Source organism: Stegodyphus dumicola, chromosome 6, assembly GCF_044657685.1.
Source record: "Stegodyphus dumicola isolate Sdum_Otavi_A_Nest chromosome 6, ASM4465768v1".
Taxonomy (NCBI): Eukaryota; Metazoa; Arthropoda; class Arachnida; order Araneae; family Eresidae; genus Stegodyphus; species Stegodyphus dumicola.
The window spans coordinates 51,331,860-51,353,202 of NC_140773.1; the positions used below are offsets into that span (position 1 = coordinate 51,331,860).

Consider the following 21,343-nt stretch of genomic DNA (forward strand, 5'->3'; position numbering starts at 1 on the left):
TTTATTCTCGAACACACCAGCGGCCGAGCGGTAAAGACGCTGAACACTGGTAGTTCGGTCCGAGGTTCGAATCCCGCGAACGGGCTGGCTGCACGGGTGTTTTCGTGAATTTCCTCATGTGTAACGTGTATACGAGTCAGTTTCCCTTAGAAAGTCCTCCACGAAGGTATCCCTCCCTTTAGGCAGATAGCCCTCGTGTGCTTTGCCATAATTGAATAATCCAATCCAATCCAATCTCCTTTATTCTCAAAACTGCAGTAATTAAAAAACATCATTTATTTCCTATGGTAGTGAAAATATCTTTCCATATTTACTACAAAATTTTAAATGTTCATAAAATCATCACAGATATGCTATAAATTAAATGCTCTTTTAATTTATATCAGACACATTATTATTAAAAATGATAAAGATTTAAATAAGTAATGCTATGTTTAATGCTTTTAAATTGCAAAATTGTTAATCAGTGAGAGATTATTAAATAAAATAATGAGTGTTTTCTAAACAGAATATTCCTAAAAGTATACCGATTAACACAAGCGAAGAAATATTTTGGCAAGAAAAAGCAAGATCATCTTGAATTCCACTCAACTTAGTCCATTAGATCTTAGCTCAGTTTTGATCATGTTTGATTTAAGTCCAGTGTTTGCCCATTGTTGACTTTATTTTGACAAACTTGATTTTGATCTAAGGCAATCATGTAGACATGGTGGCTTCAGATCAAAATCAAGCTGCTTAGATATTTAATCTCGTACTCGAAGATATGTCTGTGATATCTGGCAACTTCTATGTTACATTTCGACTTTAGTTGGCGAATTCATAGATTATTTGTCGAGTTTACTGCAGATTAAAATATTTATTCTATAATATTTTGATGAAATTAACCGACTTGTTGATCACTATAAGTGATGTATTTCCATGTTTTCATATCCAAATGAGCGGGGCTTCGGCAGTTCGATAGCAATATCCGAATTCTAAGACTAACTGCGATCACATTAAGCGGCGCCTACGGTACTTCCATTCCCTGTGCATCAGTAGCCAAAGCGTGATCATGTCTATAAGTTTTACTTCGTAAGGACGTGGTGCATACTTATTTAAGCTAATAACGAAATCATAATTTCTAGGGCTTAAAAATATACCAGTTTTCCAAAGTACACTTTTTCTCGGGTCACTTCTCTAAAATGACGCATTTGATAGAAAACTTTTATTAGAACTTAATAATTAGTTATCGGGTTAAGTCTCTTTTTGTGTTTTAATAAAAGAAGAAAGGTGACGAAAGCTTTCTCAATCGGAACAGAATTTTGTAATGCCACACAAATACACTAAGTGGCAGAGAAAATGCAACATCATGAACTTATGCTCCGAAGAATATGCAAATTGTAGGCAGACTCAGTGTACCGAGTTATGCAAATAATGCGAAACGCGTTGCATGCTTGCGCCTGGAAGGCAAGATATAAGAGAAGAAATCTGCAGAATCGACAATAGTTGCGCTTCCTCATCAGGCAGATTAACGTTTTGCAAACTGATTTTCTATCACAGAGGATGCGATAGTACGAAAAATGCCAGGACGTTGATAATTCAAGTCCTTCCAGCAAGCGGATGAGTACACTAGGAGTGATCGCATTGAGAACAGCGGGATAGTCCTTGCGACGAATAGCAGCGTATGGGTATCTGTAGGCGTCTACAGTGCACCGGCTGTGGCGAAGGGAGCTAGCTGTTGAAAGAGAATGTGGCATGTTCCAAGGGTGGCGGGGCTGCCACGAAAAGGCAGTGACTTTAGCACGCGTGGGCCGACGCATCAGCAATCATGTGGTTGTGACCCCACTGGCCTCTTCCGTCGACATTTTGCTGCAGATGCAGGACACTCTTGATGGTTTCATATCTACTAGGACCATTATTTGCTGGTTAGCAGCTGGGCTGCTAGATGCCGCCTTTTGCGATGGTGTCAAGGTAAGCCACGTGGACTTCGGAGTGACATAAAGTGGTGTTTTCCTACGAGTCATGTTTTTGTTTAAGCTCACTCACCGTGTATGAATCTAACGGCGATATCGTGATAGGATCAATTCGCCAACATCTGGGAAAACGCTACAATGCACCTCCATGTTTGGTGCACCATCGCTTTCAAAAGCATCCTACGTACCCTGTAAGGTACTTCCCTGGCCACCTATCTCTCCGGATCTCTCACCCATCGAATATGTCTGGGATATAATTGGACGTTGCTCGCGTTCGTTGCTACCGCCGCATTCAGAACACAAATTGTGGCAAATAGTTGATAGAAACTGACATCTATCCCTCAAGAGATAATTCGCCCTCTGCGTCTGTACCTAGAAGCGTTGCTGCCTCTATCGTCGCCAGCGGTGGTTCTACAACTTACTGAGCATTCTATGTAGTCGCTCTGTATTATATTGTAATAAACATCATGCACTGTTCGTTGCGGTGTTCGTTGCGGTGTCTCTCTTTTTGCCGATTTTCATCACTTTCTGCGCACGGGTTTAAAATGTTGTATTTTCATTGTCACATAGTATAGTTAAAAAAGGTAAATTTGATTAAAACATTATTTCGATTCAGAAATTAAGAAAGAAACCTTAATTTGTAATAGCATTGGTATGAGATCGATTTCTCCGTTTCCATATTTCGTCTGTTTGTTAAATTTTGCTACGGGGTTCTCAGGGAATATGATGCAACCTTACCACTGCGTCACACTTCACTATGTGGGTCTTGAAATTTGCAATTCAAATATATATTTTATATCTTGCAGTACGTACAAAGTACGCCACCTTTAATTCTTTTGAACAATGGTCACCATATTTTCTAAAATAGGGTCATATGTAGCAAAAGAAAACATCGAAGAACTAAATGCTAACAAATAATTTATTGTTGCTTTAGCAAAGGTCATATAGCCAAGCATCTAAATTTTCAAAATATCGGATGAGTTACAAAATATTTTATATTTTTATTATATATTTTATATGAAAAGATTTCGTGTAGGTATAATAATATTAATAAAATTTATTGTTAAAGTTACATTTTAAAATGGCATATTCTGTTCATTTTCTTCATTTGCGCCAAAGCCTACAAAACAGTTTTCAAATTCTATTTTCAAAGCTGAAATTACTTACAGCTGCAGGTTTTACGTAGTGGCACAAGATAGGTCGAACTCAGAGCAAGTAAAAAACACTTGAATTCTAAGGAGATAGTATATAAAATGACCCAAGATAAACCAAACCGGGCACGGTAGACTTCGCTTGCTTTGGGTTTGGTTAGATCACTCCATATTATATGCTTTCAAAAAGGGCTCCTGTTTGATATTTTGACAAGAGCATATAATTTCGGCACTCCCTCAGTATTCTCATAAAAATACATAAATAACTGAGCGTGCATAGGTGATTTTCTTTTAATACCGGTTTTCAAATTATAAAAGTTTAATGCTTTTGTGGCAAAATTTTTCGAACAGCAACTATGAAATAAAACTATCTGCCTCCAAAATGTAGCAATTTTTTTAAATCTTCTTTCCAAAATCAAACGAAGTCCAAACTTGAATTTAAAATTATGCTGCGATGCCTCTAAAATGTTATATAATATCGGTTTAATTAATAAATAAATCGGTTCAAAATTAAATATTAAAACGAAAAAGAAACTAAATCTGCTTATATCTGTTCTTACAATGAGATTCATTGCTAATCATAGGAGGCGCGTCAGGAAACTACATTATTCCTTCAAAACCAAAAGCAAAACTAATTCATGAAAAGCTACAGAAACAGTACAAATTCTGTAACTGGTAGAAGGTGGTCCCCTATTTTATAATACAACATGTTGAATATGAAAACTATTGAATTTGACTGCTTTTCGCCTCGTTGCCTAAAATCGTGTATTATATAATTGAGAGGAAGGGCAGACAAGTTTAACATGTGATTTGCGATAGCACTTTTCGGGTGGATTTTACCTGTTTTTCCCAATCGATCTTTAATAGCACTGGTGTTAGTTTTAATCTGTGCTAAACACTGTTTATCTCTCTCATCATATATATATCAGGTACAGTGCCGACAGTCGTAGAAACGTCTCTTTTAAAACTGTTTTCAGAAAATTTTCTTCTCTAGTTTTTGAGCAAATTTTTTAGTTTTTTAATTTATATGTTATTTCTATGAACTAAAAACAGCTGTTCTTTTTTCAACACTTTCAAACACATGGCCTTTTCATCTGATCAGATAGCTCAGCAAGGCAAACAAAATTCACTAGCCTTCCTATAAAAATTTTATAACTGTAACATTAAGTAAAAAGAATTTTTTCTATGTTTACATGAAATTTTCTGTGTTGCTCTAATAATGAAGAAGAATAATACAATGAAAGTTGTGACTAAAGTTGCAACCATTTCCAAGCATTTCCACTTTTATTATATTATTGTCCTACCTGTCATTTCAAAAGTTACTGGCACATAAACTTATCTTATTTAATGTATTTTCTTTGATGCAGCCTGTATATTTAATACAGCCTTTTATTTAGTTTACAAGAGCTAGCCAATAACATTAAGCCACAATAGACAAACACATTTTTAAATATGTTTATTATTAATAAATTCACATTATTACTTCAAATTATCGATAAACATAATTTTGTTACACAGTTGATAGGTACGAACTGTCAACTGTAACGATTTTAATGAACACTGATGTGTATGTGTCAGAAATGAAAGTTGCATTCAAAACTGGAATCGTTAATCTTACAGAACAAAAACAAAAACCATTAAATCTAAGCTTATCAAAAGAGAAGCAGTAAAATAAATCCTACTTAAATGAAAATCACAGCATGTTTTATAAATTTTGAAAATGGCAAAAATTCAAATTACTGAGAATTTCTTTTCACAGATATTTGAACTATAAAAAAGTCATCAGATATATCATTATTTTTCTAGTATATAATACAGTGTCACTTATAAAGCCTTGTTCTTTATTCTTTATAGACTTACTTTAGAGACAAAAAATTACTTAAAAGCAGCAAACTTCTAGAGAACGGGTTTGGTTTATTTGATTACGTCAAAGTATTCAAGTTCATGTATTAGTGCGAAGGAATGGCAGGACGCTTAGCGTCCGAAGTTCGGTATGAAAATACTGATGTTTAAATAATTCACTACTTTGCTAATGCAAAAGATAGCTTATGAAAAATTTACCTATTGAATTAAAATCCATATTTAACGATTTTATAAAGTGGTAATATACTTAAAAGAAAACCACTTCAGCCCCGTCACTTTTTAATTTTATGTGATGAAAACGGATCAAAGCATAAATATTTTTTTTTCAATATTGAAGTTCGTTGACTGTCGAGAAAAATAGAGTCCAGAGTTCCTGAGTTGAAAAAAAAATTAAAAATATTTTTGAGAGTAACTCTCAATATTCAGTTAAGCTCTGAAAGACAATTACTGGTTGCAAAAAAAAGACCCCGACATAGCTGATATATTTGCGTACCTAAATTCACTTAAACAGAAAATGCAAAGATCACTTGGACTTGTGTATATTAACTTCCACTGACAAAATCGAAAAACAAAAATTCCTCATTGAAATGATGTGGTGAAAGATGGTTTGTCAGTGTTGTAGTTCGAATCCTAAAAAGAAACTACTAGAATTTGTAGATCAATACCTATGCATGCTTGACAGAAAGCTTCATCATTACTTTAAATTAATAAATACAAAGAAATTCGATTTAATTTGAAATCTACTTGTATCTTCAATTACATTACATGTAATTCTCTTTACTTGAAAGAAAGCGAGAAGTTATTAAACTTTAAAAGTTATTATATCCATGAAGTTATGTTTAACGATATTCTATTATTTCGATTTTGGTTCACTGCAAAAACGGAGTTTTTCTCCATTGGCAAAAACAACAGTAAGCATTCTTTTACCATTTGCTACAATATACATGTATGAACAAAGTTTCTGCTTCACTATCAAGAATTTAAAACTGCGTGTAGCTCTTTTGCCCCGGACCCAGATATAAAAATGTTTTGTTCACAGAAACAAAACAAAATACCTCACTAAAATAAATATATATGTAACACACAAAATATGAAATAAAATTACTAACAAACTGCTAACTTAATTTAGCAGTAGTCGTTTTCATTCTTAACTTTAATTTAGCTACATTCCCTTCAAAAGACATGAACTGCATCAATTACGTCATCATTTCATGTGGTTGGTGTAACATTACTAGACTATACAGCAAACAATAAAGTAACGACATACAAAAACATATGCATTACAACCAGTGTTGGATTTAGATATATGCTGCACAAGCTATAGCTTAAGGACCCCCACTTTCTTGGGTCCATCCCCAAAAATTAGCATATCCCATATCAAAATGTTGAGTCATATCTCAAATAGCTTAAGATCTTTTCAAATCTAAATCCGATCCTGATTACGACAATGACATCACAAAAGACCAAATGGGTCGGAAGACATGCGCAATAGAAACAACTTGCTAATAACGGGTATGCTACTCTCTAGCTGAAATGCATGCTTCACAACTTAAGATAACGTATGGTAGTTTTTTCAAGTTTATTTTTCGAAAAGTATACAAATCAAAAATCTAAAATTTTGCCCACATTTTATCGGGTTTTCTATAATTTACTTTTAAGAAATTATATACGAATCCAAATGCTCTTAAAAAAATTACCGACATCATAATACTTTTTGTGCATTACCTTTACGAATATTATACAAATTCTAAAACATCTGGTAAAAAATTTATTAATTCAAAATATCTTTCGAGTTCTTTGTATTTATTTTTGCTTCAATAATAAAGAGGAATCGTAAGCAAAAGAACGTTGGCATAATTTGATTATCGTATACTATTTATTTACATAGAATTATAGCATTTTAACAACAGTAATAATTCTACGAAATTAAAGATCCTCTCCTGATATTTTACATAAATTTAAACTGCTTTAATCATTATCACAACAGTCAGGTGATTAAACTTTTTAGTCGTTTTAAATGTATGGAAGAAATTTATACGATATATGTTAATATATAATCTTATATATTTTAGGTACATTAATATACTTGAATATCTAGTATTATTTTTTCTAAACGGCTTTTTATCAAAAGTATTAAATTTTAATGATGCGATAAAATTAAGAACAATATGCAACTTTTATTGTATTCTTTTGGTTCCTTTCAACTCTACGTAAGGAATTAGAGTAATATAGTTATAAAGTGATTCTGGTCAGGACTTAAATGCAGCCGGGGCTCACCACAACCTGGATCCGATAATTCTAAGTTTTTGAAAGAAACTGTAATTCCAGCGTAAGGTGTCAATTAAGATTAACGTATTTTGTTGTATATGTGATTGGCAATACCGCCAGAAAATTTATCATTATTATTAACATAACTTAGTTCACTAATATTTCATTTACTTCTTCACATTGCTCATTGTTGTTTTATTAATTAATGGCTCTTATAGTTATGCCATACCACTTCATTTTACTAACTTTACAAATTAAGCTCTTTCTGAGATTAGTTGGATGAATTACATTATTGCACTTTTAGAATCCGTTAACGCCACTTAATTTAACACGACATTTTATAAAGCTCCATTGAGCTGTGAGGGACTGTTGTTTTTACATATGACATTAGTAATAACGATATGATCCAACTTACGACTTATTTATATCACTGTTTATAATATTAACTTGAATGCTTCGAAAATAAGACCCCATATTTTTGCTATATTCTTGTTCTAAAGCTTGTTAGGGTTATGTAAACGGATATTTTGACAAATGAAATTTCAGAACGAGAGGAAGGACACTAATTATGATAATATCTTTATATATATAAGCGGCTAAAGTGTGTGTCGCCGATAGTTTATTGTTGCCACTCGGAAAAATGAACGTGGAAATTAACGTTTCCGCAGTTTTTAATAATTATCTCGGCCGATTAAAGTCGTACGAAGATGAGAACGGTATCGATGGATTCGAAGAATTTTTTGGAATTCGAGGATACGCGTCTCGAATTTCAATTCGGCGCTGTTCCGTAGATATTCGAGAATAAAGAATTTGGCACGTAGCCAAATCCCTCTAATAGAGGAAACCCAAGGAAAAAAGTGGAGAATTTAGGGAAAAAGTAGGGGAAAATTAGTTTTTAATTAATATCTCGGCTAATTAAAGTCCCAAGAAGACGCAATTGGCCAAAATGGCGTGCCACGGACAGTGTGCTTCACTAAGCCCGGGAGCCAGCCGTTTCGGAGGAGATAATGTTACTTCACCCCATATATATATATATATATATGTATATACATATATAAATGCGGCTTAAGTGTCTATTTGTCGCCGATAGTTTATTGGTTACTTGTAACTGTACTAGCCAATGGGATGAAGTTGCACGGCACATCATTGCCATTTCAATTGAGACGTAGACAATTTCCTCTAAAACGTGCCTTCGCTATGACCATCCATAAGTCTCAGGGCCAAACGCTTAAGAGTGTTGGCATTTTTTTACCTGAGCCTGCATTTGAACACGGTCAACTTTATGTTGCCTGTTCAAGAGTTCGTGAAAGAACGGACGTAAAATTAAAAATAATGGATGGTCCTCTGCAAGGCGAGCTTAAAAATGATGGAAAGATCTACAAAAGAAATGTTATGTACAAAGAGATCTTTGACACGTGAATTAACATTTTATTATTTAAATCACCTTTATTGATTGAGCTAGCGGTGGCTCTTAAGGAAATGTACAGCCAGTGGTTTCCTTCATTGCACTCTACTTTAAGCAATTAAGCAAGTAGAAGAGGAAAACCCCGTGGGGCAGTAAGCAAAGGGGCGTTCTGGTCGCCTGCCCTGGGTAATTCAGTTTAAATTAACAGACACCTTCGCACAAATCATTTTAATTACAATTTATAATATCTAGAATAGAGGTGATTTCGTATGACCGCCTGGCGTTCTAGTATAAAATAATTACACTGTTTAAATATTAAATAAACAATAGCTAAGATTTCTTTCCTAGAACAAGAGAAAAATAAATATTTATCAATGTTTTTATTACTAAATGTGTAAAGACAGCCTTATATTGAAGTAAGTATGCTATGATTTTGTTGATCTCTATACTTTTGTATTCTATACTTCTTACTTTTAAGAAACTTGAAAATCTGATATTATTATTATATTTACTTTTTGGAAACGTTTAAACGAAAGCAGTAAAAGCAATGGATAAAATCTGAAGGTAAATAGAAAAGGAAACTAAACCGGTAAGTATTATACTCTGTTTTTCTAAACACAGCAGACAGATGTCTCAAAATACGCCCTGGAGTTTGTCAGTTTAAGTTCAAACTGAGTCTAAAATTCTCGGAGGAACTGACATATAATACTCTAGATCTAGAGTCTTAGACATATATGGAGTCCTATATATAAAGATTTATATAATCTTTATCATTTTATTCGGATTTTTGTTTTCAGGATTCATGAAATCTTATAAAACTTGAGAAATTTTTCCTTAAAGGTACTTGAAAGTATTACGAAGTAATCCTTTGTGGACTCTTTTTCACGTAACTAAAATGCAAAAATAATTGCAAAAACTTACTTAAATTTTTAAATAGTTTTTCTCGAAGATGTCAGTAACGTTTTAGATAGGGAAATGTTTTTGCTAAATATATGCAAATGTACTTGCTTCAACTAGAAATTTGTTGTTTTTATATTGTCTCGAAATATGTTGTTTAAATTATGCGAATTATAAAAAGGAGAATTTACATCTTATGGCAATAGCATAAGAACTTTTGACACCAATGTAGAAGTTTAACAAGTAGAAGAACATTTTTCTACTTTCCTTTTATTTCAACTGGAAAAAAATGTATCACTTTTTATGAGCTATATTTACTTTCATTATTTAATTTATATTATTACGTGACATCATAAAAATACAATATTTTAAACTTTTTATTTGGTATTTTTTAATACGACAATTTATTGAACAAAGCAATTATCTGATGATTTTTATCATATTTAAAAGAATAAAAGCTCAAAGATTATCATCACGTATTTTCTAGTTTTAAAGTTTCCGAATCCATATTTAATAGTTGAGTAACCCTACTTATTATATAATAGTTTCTCTCTGCATTGAGTTTACTTCTTTAAGGCAGTTTAATTGGTACTATTTCTTACCGACTAAATTTAGTTACGTTTCCTGTTGGCATTGGATATAATATGATGCATTTATTAAAATGGCTTTCTTAAAAGCCTACCCAACTAGCCTGTAGCCTAAAATTTAAAAGCTATATTATGATAATTCGTCACTTTTTCGTTATAGGATAAAAAAAATGTTGCGTAATACTTTTGCCTGTAATTTTTAACAATATTTCTGTATAGTATATTAATGATCATTTGTAAGAATTTGCTGCTAAGTCGCACTACCAAGGCCGTTGGTAAAATGTGGCGCAAGTTTAATAATTATAGTTCAAGAATTTTTATAGCTTCCATCAAACTAAGCAATATTTTAAAATCATTTTAAGAAAACATAAACACACGACTGGAACCTAAGTTCACGAATTAAATTCTTTCCCAGTTTGTCATCCGAAATGTTCATAAACCGAAAGTGTTTTCCTCATTGAAATTAGCGTAAAATGGATTAATCCTTTCCTGGACCATATATGCTTATTTAAAATTTATAACAATATTTTGTGCGTAAGTTTATTGCAGAAAACTAATGATGCCAAAATAAAATGTTAGAAAAAAAGGAACAAAAATTTAATTTAACTTTGCAGTACTCATATGAAGAAGCGTGGACAGAATAAATGAAAAAGGATAAACCAAAAGAAACTTCGAGATGATTGTGTTTGAAGGAGAAGTTCCGTTCTATAAAAATATGAGATAATTATGCTTCTGGAGGAGCTTCGTTTATCTTTTCTTTGTCTCTTAAGCTTTCCCGTCTACTTGAATCATTGTATATCCCTTTTACTTAGCTCATCCATGACCATTTGTCGCTGTCTACGAGTAAGACTTGGCATTTTCTTTAAACGTGCTTTACTATAGCTTGCCATGGTTTTATCATTACGTGAAATTTACTTTACTCCATTTTTCTCAAATTTCATGGATCAGAAGACAAATTTCATTTTATCTTCCTTCGTCTTCCTCTGCTATCATTTCTTTTCTGCTTCTGAAAGTGTCCCAATTGTTTTCATGAGCTTATTTGTATTACTTCCTTGTACGAAGTAAAAAGGAAGTATTGTAATCGCGAAAAGTTTCAGGCAGCATATTTCAACGAAAATATCCATTTTGACCGCTATCGAATGCAATTTAACGATGTTTTTGCGTGATATCTGTACGTAAGGACAGAATAAAAGACTCGTTTCCTCCAAAAAAATTATAAAACTGCTTTAAAATGAATTCTGAAGAGAATTTTCCGTGACGTCTGTACGAACGTATGTACGTATGTGCGTATGTACGTACGTACGTACGTTTTTGAGTTATGCATCTCGCATAACTCAAAAACGGGTAGCCTCAGAACGTTCAAACTTTGTATATAGGACTGCTATAACATGTAGATGTGCACCTCGTATTTTGGTTGTAATCGGCCGCACCAAACGTATATAAATATATATATATATATATATATATATATATCCACTCTGTTACCCGGCTCAGTGATCTCAGTTTCTTTACTCTTATATGTTTGTAAATTGTACATTTTTTGCTTTAAAAATGATTGAATTATGTTGTTTTTATCTTCCCGTTAAGGATTTTATGCCTTTAGTAAATCTGTGTCCAATATGTTTAGAATTATTAACAATTTTAAAGTTGTTTAAGTGCCGCTAAGCCTTTTTCGACAGCGGCAATTGATTGTTTAAATTTAAAACAGCAGACTAGTGGATTTGTTGCCAATCTAGAGAAACTTAGCTTCGCAACAACAAAGATAATGCCTTCATTTATTATTGCCAATTAAATCATGCTTAATCGTTTCTGGAATTTTTTCGAGGAAATAAGTGTTTAAGATTTACTTCGTAATTTTTAATATAGATATTTTGAGTTTTATGTATTTTTGTCTTCTCGTGAAGTGAGAACTGAATTAATTGAATGAGAAATACTCAATCGTCTGTGAAAAACTGTTTCTTTTTTGTTTTGTTTGCTTAATTTCTATTACAGATAATTCTAGTTTTATTATAGTATTTGAATAGAACATGTGGCAATGATTAGATAATTCTATTCTTTAAATGATATAAATTTTGTGCATTGTGCGTTCTAATATTAACGAAATATAATACTGTTAAGTGAATCTAGCGCCAGTGTGTCGCTATGATAAACAAATACTAGAGTGAATTTTAAAGAATGTATTTATTCTATTGTGATTTATGCGCTGTCGGTGAAGTAGATTTAATTCAATCCAATAAGTTTAAATGAAATGCCAGAAAAAATGCGTATAATTTAATATTTCGTACAAGGAAGTCATGTGGTGTACACATCAGATTTTTTGTTTTGAATTGAATCCATCTCTTAATCATTAACTTCCGAGCCGTCATTTATCCAATCCACACCCTAAATAATGAAAACATCCTCAACTGCAAAGGCGTCATTTTGCCTGCAACACAGTCTAGATACAATTTCCTTCAAGCTGCATTTATGATGTGAATTCTAGGTCTCTAAGTGCTAATTTTGTGTCAGGGGTTACTTCAAAACACGTTTGAAAATCACATGTTACCGATTTGGTTGTTCATAAGTCAAGACCTTATTCGAAAGATTTTTCTTCAGATAATTGTTAGCGAACTGATTTGATAAGGAATAAGAGGCATTCGTTATATGCAGTTACATTTTTTTCTTAAATCCCATTGGATACCCTAAGGATTCTAAATCGGACTGTTGAATAATGATGGACCCTCCGAAAAGATTCAGAAACAATTTAACGAAACTACTGCTGCCATAGCTCGGAAAATGAAGTCTAAATCTTACTCTTTAACATATGCAAGTAAACTTATATCCTGATTGTAGGCATGCATATCAAGCTTTCAAATAAAACGTATGATTTCTTTAAAATATTTAATATCATCATCATAGCGATAATTTTATGAAAGTGAGAAGGCAGTTTTTATGACCTTTCTGTACACTAAACTGCTGACTCAAACTCATGGGGGCAGAACGTCAAAATATAAATATGCAAATTATGAAAAATTCTAAGCTTTTTAAAAACTTCATGTGGCAATCCAGTGTTGACAATATCTGATACTTTTAATATTTACACTGTCTTATCAAAGATTTATACGATATTTGTTGCAGGTTTCTGTTTCATGGCCATTCATTTCAACCACTTCGACTACTCGACAGCTTCAGTTCAGGTTAATTATCAGATTCCAGCCTTTCCAGGGTTACAATGCGATAATGACGACAAGATCATGAAGAATATCTTCCTGCTTGCTCCTGTCCAGGTCGTACACGACAAACTAATGCAAGGGAAGATCGTGCAAAAATAGTGTTACGTCTTTGCATTGCTATGCTACCAAAATAAGTATCGAGTGAGAAATATAGAAGTCCTCACGCTTAAAAAGATACTCACTTGAAAATGCGGTGAAGATCTGACAAGCTGGAAATGTTTTAGGTTTTGTAAATTTGAAAAATAAGTGGTTTGATGTGTCGAATAAAATAGAGAACTTTCCTTAAAATCACTTCATTGCAGATTAAAAGGATACCTGGTGAAAAATAAGTGATTTGATGTGTGGTCTAAAGTGGTGAATTTTCCTTAAATTCACTTCATTGCATATTAAAAAACTACCTGGTGGTAGCTACTAAGATCGAAGATTGAAACCAGTCACGAAAGGAATACAGGACGCGTGAGTACCAGCCATTTTATGAAAACAGTGCCATTTTCTATGAAAATGTTTCATCTCATTACTGAATTTAACTAATAGTATGATATTCTAGATTTAAGATTTTGTATTAAAGTGTTAAGTTTACCAGATATATTAAAGTGTTCTTTTTTAAATTTGAGCTTTTTTATTACAGTGGCAAATTTATTACGTAATATTGGAATAGTTTCCTTTTGAAATTTGAGCTCTTGCATTTAGAGTGGCATATTTATTACATGGCAAAAGAACATTTCCATTTTGAAATTTGAGTTTTCGTTTTAGTGTGGCAGATTTGTTACGCAGCATTAGAACATTTTCATTTTTAAATTTGAGCTCTTGTATAAAAGTGGCAGATTTATTATGTAGTTAATATTAGACATCTCCATTCTGATATTTGAGCTCTTCCATTAAAGGGGCAGATTTATTAACCCAAAAGGAAGTTAATCCCTAATGGGCTATTAGTGTCGAAACGGGATTTGGCGGCGCATCACTTTAAATATCTGAATGATTTTTCAAATAGTTGCCACGAAACAATATAGCCCTGCATTACTTTTAAAGAAATTAAATAATGAAGAATCTGCATATATGCATGTAGTGAGTTTCTCACACTGTGAAGAAATGACGGTACTTAGGGCCTTCAAATTTTGTATAACTCTTCCACCCAAACTTGAGTAGGACCAATAAATAGTCCTCCATCCAAACTTGTGCACCTGAAAGCCCGAATGGAATTTTGAATTTTATATCTCATATTTTATAAGACCTTTAATGAATTTTTAACGAACTCAACGATTTGAAAGTGAGCAGTGGCAACATTGTACGGATTAAAACATTGTTATCCCCAGCCTGCGTCACTGTATATCGGAAATGTTAAAGATATGCTTTTTTTTATAATATTTTGTGATTTTGCTACTCATCTAAATTTTACGAGGCATAAGCATCAAGGACGTGATATTGAATAGATAAAGTAAAAACGGAAAACGTTACTAATAAAAAGACAAAACAGAGTTTTGTAAAAGTCATTTTAGTAAGAAAGCTGAATATTGATATGGTGAACTGAGAAAAGACTGAAAAAAGTAGAAAAATGTATCCAAACATAACATTTCACTGGGAATTCTAAACACATGCTACTTTTAAAATTTTCATAATTTTGCTGTTTAATTGTATATGCCGTAAGTACGAAGAAAATTATGCTTAATAATAGAGCTGAAAAGACAAAAAGAAATGGGTTAGCAGGAGTGAATGCAACTGCAGACAAGTAGACTGTGAGCTCAGTAACAGCGTAGAAAAACCTTAACAAACCTTTCGAGCAACGTTAAAATCTGAGCCCTTTATAATAAGTTTTATGTTTTTTACGTATTATTAGAACATTTTCATTTTTAAATTTGAGCTCTTGTATTAGAGCGGCAGCTTTATTACGTACTATCAGATTTTCGATTGAAATTTGAACTCTTAAATCAAAGGTCTAAAAACAAGAATTTTGTTGTGTGAATAAAGGCTTGACGTTTTTTACTTACTCTAGCATTGTATTAAGTGTTTTCTTTGAAATAAAATACTCTGAATCATATCTAAATTTCTAATTTTACACCAAAAGAAATAATAAGTTGTTAGATTTTTCAATATGATTTGAATATTTTAGAATTGGCTAAAGGTTTTTTTCAAATTATAATTGTCCAAGAGTTTTAGTTATCCAATAATTTTCTGTTTCAACAATGTCTTTTCCAGCCAAGGGTAAAAAACAAGATGTATTATAAGTAGTCGAAAAACTAGTGAAGATGTGCCGCTCATTAATAAGGTCCCAAAAATTAAAACATAATCCCTGGAAGTCAGTGTTATGATAAGGAAGAAGTTAATTTTAAACCGAGTAATTGCTTATTGAGGAGCTAAAGAAAGCTTGGCTGAGGAAGCAAGGTAGAAATAAAGCGACTGAATTGCAAAATAGGAAATACTATCCATAGAATCACAAACGAATATATTAAAATCGAGCAATAAAATCCATTTCGCAAAATATAACTCCAAAGTTTGAGGAAAATACGGAAGAAATGGAACTATATTTCACAAATTTTGAGAAGAAAGCTGAAATGGCTCAGGTCAATAAGAAAGATTGAATGGCTTATCTTCAAGTGTTTTATGTGCCCAAATCTCCAGTATGTTAGCCAGAGAATCATCTGAAGATGTAACTATGTACGATTACAGAAAAAACTAATCCTAAAAAGATATAAAGTTAGAAGCGAAAAATTGAGGCAATGTTTTTATCGACATCAAAATACTCCTCAAAAGTCTTAGTGAAAATATGCTCATGAATTTTAGATATTTTCTGACGTGTATACAAGTTTACGAATTAAAACATTTGAGAATCTGAAAGAATTAATACTTACCAAGGAAATTAAATATCGGGTTCCAGTATATGTAACGGAGAATTTTCTTGACATCTGGATGAATTAAAAAATTCCATATGCTAGACGATTAGCGCAAATGCTAGACGATTACGAAAATACTATGTAGGGTTTATATTTATTTTAACTAACATTTATTTTAAGTTTAAGCTATCTTTCCTGTCATGCCTTTACTTTCCCCTAGAATTGCCAATGCCAGAGTATGTAAATTTTAGTAGAGCGCGTAGAGTATTCAAATTTTTAGCAGAAGTAATTGAGTTTAAATAGAAGGGAAACGAGATTGTAAGTGTGCTTCTTGAATCACGAGCGTGAAGGTTGCTTGGTAGAAAGTTTAAGAACCGCGCGTTTCGGCCTATGTGCCTATTTAGACAGTTCGTTGAATCTTTCAAATTCTTAATCAGAAAGTTTGCTGAATCTCAGCTGTATCTTAGAACGCGGTTAAGTTAGTTACGTTTATAGAGCCTCGTAGGTAGTGACTTCGTTAGTTATTCATCCTGTCATTTATTTTTAGTTGCATTTTTGTCTATTTTGTTCAACCGCCGGGTCGGCCTAGTTTGTGAGCGTCAAGTGAACGCAACTGTGATTTCTAAAGTGAAATAAAAAGGGAGTTAAACCCTTCTTAAGAGTCTGTGTAATTTCCAGTTCATAGCAGGTACTACTACTGTTGCTGACAAGTTGGGGCTTCCCAACATCATAACTAAACAAAGCTTTAATAAGGAAAATTCTAGAAAATAGGTGTAGACCTTCAACACGGTAAACATATTGCTAGGTAGCTATTCGCAATAAATGCAATCTTAAAGATATCTCGAAATATTTTAATAATAAGTCTGTAATTAAGATAGAATTTACTAATAAAATTTATGAAAAAGAATATAGGAAACGGAGACACCCTCGTTGTTATGATTATGGATTCTACTCGCATCTCCGAACTCAGTGTGATGAACTCGAGAAATTTCGAAACGGAGCCTTAAATAAAATGGTATTCTCAAATGCACTTTTTAAAAACAGTTTTAAGGATATTATGGCTCCATACATCAGCCTAGGTAACTTAAATGGCTGTAAAATGCACATACCTTGAGACAGTAGTGCAGTTTGGACTTAATTTGCCAAAAGTAGGTAAAGCCTTCCATGTACGGAAGTGAAACCATCTGGACATGAAAACCTCTGGAAGAGCATCCAGAGTGCATACCTTTGGCTAAGATAGAGCTTGAACGTGAATTTGGCCATATAATAACGAAGGATGAAGTCTTAAGAGATTCATTAGATCAAGGAATATACCTTTCAGGTAACAAAACAGCTACATTATATGAAGAAGCAAAACGAGATGAAGGAGTTCAAATTCATGTGATAAACGCCGTTCAGATTCGTGCTCAACAGCAACTTCTAGAAAAAAGAGAAACTCTAAGCTGGATATATGAATTAAAATGAAACTGATCTTAAAGACACACTGTCTGAAAGAGAAATTTTGCCTACTATAGAATATGAATGTTCTGAATTAGGTCCGATAAATGCCTCTTCAGAAATATTTACGCAACAACAAAAAAGGAATTTTGAATTAATGTCATGAGATAAAGAAGCTAAGAGATACTGACATTTTATCTACGTTTGATGAACAGATTACGAAGGCTGTTGATGAACCAATAAATCTAATCGTTCTCGTATAAAATCATGTAAACCTACAGTTTTACATAATGCAGTTTTGTTCCCTGAAGATAAGGAATTGACTGAAGTTATCTTTTTTTTTTTTAAGTACACATTTAACTGAAAGTAATATAACTATTTGGCAAGCTTCTGTCTGTCTTCCATCTGTAATACTATCAGGACTTGGTATTTCTCTTGATTTGCGTTAGAAACATGAATGGTCCTGAATCGGAACAGGGAGCTTACTCAAGCTATGTTCAAGAAAGTGTGAAGTAAACAACACAATCAGGAAGGGTATACGAAACCCTTTATTTTCAATCTTTTACAGGATCTTCCGAGCTTCGGAATACAAAGACCAACCACTTGTGGTCTGAACGTAAGAATATAAAAACTACTAACTAAAACTCTAACTAAAAACTAACTTTGAATTAGTATACAAATGCCTATCACTAAGATTGGCCTTTATTTAAAGAAAGGTACGTATGTAGTACGCCGAGCTGCTTAAACTACAATATGTTTGCAAATAACAAGAGGGCTAAACCTCTGGCCTTAAAGGCAATCAGCAACAGAGTGAAAACTTGTAAAACTACAATGGCAAGTGGCTTGCTTCCTATAACTCCTTCCTCTCTCTCTCTCTCTCTCTTGGCAAAAAACCACAACTTAAGTACTTGGCGTTAGCAAGACAATTTGCATAAACAAGTTAAAGCATTTAATTCTGGTCGGAAGTAGAAAATAAGAAGTGATAGTATAAAATAAAATAAACGTTAGTAAAACTTAGGATCCTTACAATACTATGTATAAATAAAGATACACTGCGTCATATTGAAATGTAACGAAAGTTATGAACGCATAAGAAAGATCATGTGATCCAAGAAAATAATTCTTTTAAAACTGGAATTTTGTGTGAAAATGAAATTGAAAATGGATACTTAAGTCATTTTTCATATTACAGTACACTAAATTCTGCGGAACAGTCTTTATCATAAGAATCTGTTGTGGCAAAAAGACCCATGCCGCTGAAATACCTAGATGACTAAAAAGCTAGTGACTTGCATGAAGTGCCTACTTAATGAAGAAATTAAGATATTGCAGTGCTGAGTATTAATGAAGACGATATGCAAAGGCAGGAATTGTTTGAACATAAGTATAATTTCCGATTCAGACAACCAGATTCAAAATTCATTAAACGATATCCAAGGATTATTAGCGATTCTCTCAGACGTGTTGCTAATAAAAGAAACGAGAAACTTGAAGAATATATTGAAAAGCAAAAAGCGGGGAAAAGCAGAAAAGAGAAGAAGTAAAATGCTGAAAACCTTTAAAGAGAAAAGAACTTGAAGAAGCATTTTTGAAGCTGAAAGAAGTGTCTGGACAAGATGAATTGAATCATCATGAAAATTATATTGAAAGTGATGTGATCATGATTTTGAAAACTATAACAAGGAAATAAGAAATTTTTATGGTGATTATTATGCCATTCAAGAAGAAGAATGTCTAAACTATTTTTATGATGAACTTATTAATGAAGACTGGGACCACTGAACTGGACGAATAAAAGTGATTAGTGCGGTTAAGAGCAGTTTGACGAAAGCGTTTCTGAAGAATATGAAGTTGAGATTACTAATTCTAAAAATTATTCTAAATCATAGAAAGAAATTATTGAGGTCACCCATACAGCACAGAAAAGGATCAGAACAACCCTGTTTTGCTAAAGAACCAAACTGAAGCTTCATTTGTAAATGGAAATTTAAATGATGATGAAAGTCAGAGTAGAATAAAATCATGAAAAAAAAAAAAAAAAACACGAAAGAAAAGTTTCATCAGTAGTCTATTGTCGCATCATTAAACAGAGCATTACTCAAAGAACTCATTCTTCTAAATAAAAGCGGCATTCTGCGCTGCCTGTAGGAGACAAAAGATTTGCTTTATCTGGTGAAAGGTCAGCTGCGCTTGATATTAATCCAAACAAGCTTAAGAGCAAAAAAGTATATTCTCAAAAAATTATTCTTTAATAAACTGTATTATTTTAAAGAAAAAGAAAAAACTTTTGTTCGAAAATTTCCCTGTGAGGGAAGGAGTTCACGAATGTAACGTCTTTGTATTGCTATGCTACCAAAATAAATTGCCAGGGAGAAATATAAAAGTCCTGTCACTTAAAAAATGCTCTCTAAAGATGTGTTGATAATCCATGAGCTGGTAAGGTTTTAGTTTTAAGTCGGAAAAATAAACGATTTGATGTTCGACCAAAATGGGGAATTTTCTTCAAAAACCACTTCACTACAGGCTAAAAACACATCACTATAGAATAAAAACTTTTAAAAACACCTCACTAGAGACAAGGTCGGATTTAGACTTGATGAGGCACTAAGAGATTTAAAATGTGGATTTCTTTATAAGTCTGTTTTACTATATTTTAATTCTATATTTTAAACTTTTGGACTCCCCTAACAAAGTGGGGTCCCTAAGCTATAGCTCGTGTAGCGTATACGTAAATCCTGCATTGGCTTTTAAAAACACTTCACTACAATACATAGATTTTGTGTGCTGTGCATATACCTGCATCCAACAATACTCTTTCTTGTCATATCATCCCGGACGAGCTTTGTGCTCTTCTTTTAAGACGATAAGTGTTACCCTTTCCACTAGAACGCTTTAATAGACTCCACTGAGGTTAAACCAGACGCGATTAGGAAGCTAAATATAAATACGTTTACGCCTCCTGCTTTTCTCCTGGTAGATTGTCGAGTACCTGTGTCGATATGCGGGTGTCAAAACTCTCAGATGCACAATTAACTCATCACAATACGTCATCTTCACCTCACATTATGGCATTTTATGTTATGAGTCTCAGACTGTGCCAGTGTGTATAATGGGAAGTCCAATCGATTATCGACACGCATATGAGGTGGGCAGGCGCAACATGATCGTCTTTACAGTTGCCACCCCAAATGAAGTGTTCCAACAAAAATGCCGTGTGGCCGAGGCTACTTCGCGGGCTGTGGATATCTTACTTTAGCCAATCAAGTCATTAAATCTCTCTCCAATGGAGCATGAGTGAAACTATATACGCCGATTCCTCGCCCTTGACAAAGGCCAAGCGATGGTCTCACCTTGCATTAATGATTCGCAGGTAAAGGGTAGGCTGTCCTTAAGACAGCTTACCTGCGAATATTCCCTGCTTACCCTTTACCTGCTTCCTGTCTACATCTCGCTTCAGGTAATCAGCTTTTATAACTTGCATGAGGGTTGTATAAAGTACTAACGATATTCTTTGGATATCATATAGTGAATACTACATACTGCGCAAGCAAATAAAATAAGTTCAATTAGAAGAACTACAAATTTCTTTTGTGTGCATATCATACAGTTTCTAGAATTGTTTAGGAATAATGAGTTTGTTTTTGAGGGGTGATTGGGGAGGTACGTGCTTTTATAAATATTTTACTGCTCCCCATTTTGCAAAATATAACATTTCTCTAATCCTTCTGCCATTCATTTCAGCT

The 21,343-nt window shown here is 33.1% G+C and overlaps 1 protein-coding gene across 1 annotated transcript in view; it reads right to left on the reverse strand.

The window, feature by feature from the left end:
• The window catches only part of LOC118188679 (gonadotropin-releasing hormone II receptor-like), an 81,232-nt gene that overhangs the window by 16,760 nt on the left and 43,129 nt on the right, over positions 1-21,343 (reverse strand). The gene's annotated exons all lie outside the window — the stretch shown is intronic.